Genomic DNA, 3524 nt, shown 5'->3' with positions numbered 1-3524 from the left:
GTAATACGACAAACCAATAGGATATATATATATATATATATATATATATATATATATATATTTAAAGCTGTTAATTAATTATAAGAGTGTTAAAATGAAAATTGGAATTGATTTTTCTCTTGCCCTAACTAGTAATTATTGTTTAGTATTTCTGTATGATTCTAATACATCAAATTAACTTTGATATATGTATACATAGACATCGACACACATGCATGCACCTCTGATATAGAGAAATGTTAAAAAGTTTTACACATCGAAATTGTTATGCCACTCTTATATAAGACCTTAATGAGAATTAAAGTCCATTAGTAAAAGAACTAATTGAGAAAATCACACTTGTTTAATTATGAGCGTTTTTTCATGGTTAGTATATTATATTGAGTTATAAAAAAAAATTAGATTGAGTTATACTACTCGAAAACATAGTATTAGTTTATATTTAAATAACAAAGTATTAATTAGTGATCTTCATATATAAGAAAGATGTGTAATTATGCCTATTTGTTCAGTTAGACAAACATCTGAAACTTTTTAATTATCCACTCCAAAAGAAAATAATAATATACAGTAGAATGTATAAATTAGTTGTATTTTAATGGATATATGTATATATATATATATATTAATTAATTACCTCCTTCAAATGTTCTTGATGTACTCTTTCTGCTTCGTTGTTACTACGCATCTCATCTTTAAGCTCCCTGATAGTCTTGAACCATTTTATATCCCAATCCTATTTTATAAAAATAATCTGTTAATTATATATATCAAAGAGTATCCTCAAAATGAAACAGTTTTTACCTTCTTCTGTTCTTTATTTTTCGCTATTGCTTCTTCGATACGAGCAATTTCAGCCTCAAGCTCACGAAGCTTAGCAACTGTAATACCCATTTCTTGATTTGGTTGTTTGAACAAGCTTAGCAACTGTAATACGATATTTTTCTTTGCTCTTGTTCTCTTTATGTTCTTCTTAATGTTTTGATCAGTATGGTTTATATAGAGAATTATAGAATGCAGTATGTGTGTTAAGTGTTGGTAAAATGCATTAAGTTATGTTATTCCGTGTTGATGTTGTTTCTTCCACACACAAAAGTCTTCGATAATTTTACCATTTTTATTTGGCTTTTTGTTTGAGACCACAACTTTTTCGATTAGGAAACTCTTAATTACTAAGTTTAGTACTAAGTTTGTATGTATTTCCTCTTTATTACATCCATTAGATCCAAGCCACCGACTCAAATTCTCAAAAGCTTTACTTCTGCAAATGTAATGTGCGTAGACATATACACATACACGTTTCTTAAACTTTCTATAAATACATAAATATTCAGACTTTACATTTGAAAACACGCCATGCTTTACAAACCATAACCTTTAATTTAGTTGAAATTTTTCATATATATATTTTTAAAATTTCTTTAAAAATCAGTTTTACCATAATATAATTTACACATTTGAAAACACGTTATAAGCTTTTTTATTCCGAATGTATGGCTATGATTGTGAAGAAGAAGAAATTTCAATTCATCTTTAAATGTATATTCTTCTTAATTATTACATTTTTTTCTTGAAACTTTGAATACAATTATTTATTTGATATATTATTATTTGAATTTTTGTTTAATTTGTTAAGAATAAATTTCAAATTTACGACGTAACTAAATAAAAAAGATTTCATAATTTTTAAAACTTTGTAAGACAATCCATATTAAAAAAAAAAAATCAATATGGATGTTGTAACAATTATTTCAATTTTGATTATTTTTTGGGTTTAAAACGATTGTGATACACATTGTGATCATTATATAACAGTTAATTTTCATTTTCTTTGTAGTAATACATGAATAACTTACAAAGAAAATTTACCAATACGTACACCTTTACACTTTCTATAACTAAATAAACATGTAACCTAACTACTTAAGAATGTAAAGGCGCTAAACATAGTAGAGGCATGCCTTAATACGTTATTGGACAATACATAAAACATAGTAGAGGCTCGATAACACTAATTTTTTTATTATTCAAGAATACTTCATTAACATACATAAACTATTTCAATAAGTAAAGAAGAAATGGAAGAATATAATATTTTACCATTTTTTACATGGCTTTTTGATTAAGACCACAATAAGTTTCTCGACTAGGAAACTCTTATTTTACTACGTTTACTACCAATTTCTTCTTTTTTTCATCTGTTAGATCAACACCGACTCAAATTTTCAAAAGCTTTAGTTCTGCAAATGTAATATGTGCGTAGACATATACACATACACGTTGATTTAGTCCCAGATATAGATTGTGATTATCATGTTTTTGGTGGAAAGATTGTGATTATCATTATATAAACATGTCGTTTCTTTATAGCCATGTTTTTTTGTAATACATGAATAACTTTAGGTGTAGCATTTACACATACACGTCTTTAAAATTTCTATGGCTAAATAAAATTTCACAATTTACATAGTTGAAGACACCTCATAATGGTTTTATAATTTCTTTCCATAGAGTTAAGTAATAAATTGCATCGTAGTGAGTACTAAATTGCACAATATCTACTCAGTGATGCCTTTACTGAAGTAATACAGAATTGAATTTTCTCTTGCCCTTATCAAACTATACTTACTAATTGTTCATTAGTTTTGTATGATTCTAGCTCATCAAATTATCTAACTTAGCATACATTAAATATTTCAAGAAGTTTGGAATAAATGGAAGGATAATGTCTTTGATTATATAGAGAAAATATAACCATCGGAACGAAGTACCACTCTCTTTTATATCTAATTAGTGCCTCGTTTTAAGAAAAACAAAAGTCAAAAACCATTTGAAGAAATCTGTTTAATTATGAATTTTCTTCATAATTAGTATATATATATATATATATATTAGTCGAAAGAGAATAGAAGAGGGAAACATTATCAATTATTTAAGATTAATAATTCATTTATTGAAAACAAAGATATATGACATGACAAACCATATATTCATTGTCCCAGTAAGACTTAAATCAAATTATTTCATTGAAGGTTTTTAAGGTTGAAAATAAACGACAATAATATAAAAATTACTAATAATTAATTACTTTCTGTATTTTCTACGATCCGAATCCGATCAAGCTTTATTCCTTTATTTAGAAGAGGACGCATCATCTAGTTTCTTGGTTAATTCCTAAAATTTCAATAATCCGATTAGCATTTTTAATTAGTTATCCACTCCAAAAGAAAGTAAGAATTAGCATATATCATGTATAAATTAGTTGCATTATTATAAATAATTAAGAGCATTTAAACGGATATATATATTTTACCTTCAAACGTTCTTCCATTTCCTTTTTTTCTTTTTCGTTACTACGCAACTCAGCTAGAAGGTCGTAGAGTTGTTGTTTTTTCCCATCCTATTTTATATAAAATAAATCTGATTATATATATTTTGTACATGCAAAAAAATGGTAATATATATATATATATATATATATATATATATATATATTAAGTATATATATAGTATATAGTAGTAGT

The 3524-nt window shown here is 25.6% G+C and overlaps 1 long non-coding RNA gene across 1 annotated transcript in view; it reads right to left on the bottom strand.

Moving 5' to 3' along the window:
* Positions 1-2929: 2929 nt before the first annotated feature.
* LOC111829654 overlaps positions 2930-3524 on the bottom strand; it is a 13458-nt gene continuing 12863 nt past the window's right edge. The window contains exons 2-3 of the long non-coding RNA XR_002833029.1: positions 3314-3400; positions 2930-3174 (exon numbers count right to left, since the gene is read on the bottom strand). This is a non-coding gene — a long non-coding RNA (uncharacterized LOC111829654). The remainder of the gene's footprint in view (positions 3175-3313; positions 3401-3524) is intronic.

This window comes from Capsella rubella, unplaced genomic scaffold (assembly GCF_000375325.1).
Source record: "Capsella rubella cultivar Monte Gargano unplaced genomic scaffold, Caprub1_0 scaffold_7, whole genome shotgun sequence".
In the NCBI taxonomy this organism is placed as follows: domain Eukaryota; kingdom Viridiplantae; phylum Streptophyta; class Magnoliopsida; order Brassicales; family Brassicaceae; genus Capsella; species Capsella rubella.
Note: the sequence above shows the minus strand (reverse complement) of the source record. Positions and strands in the feature narration are given on the sequence as shown.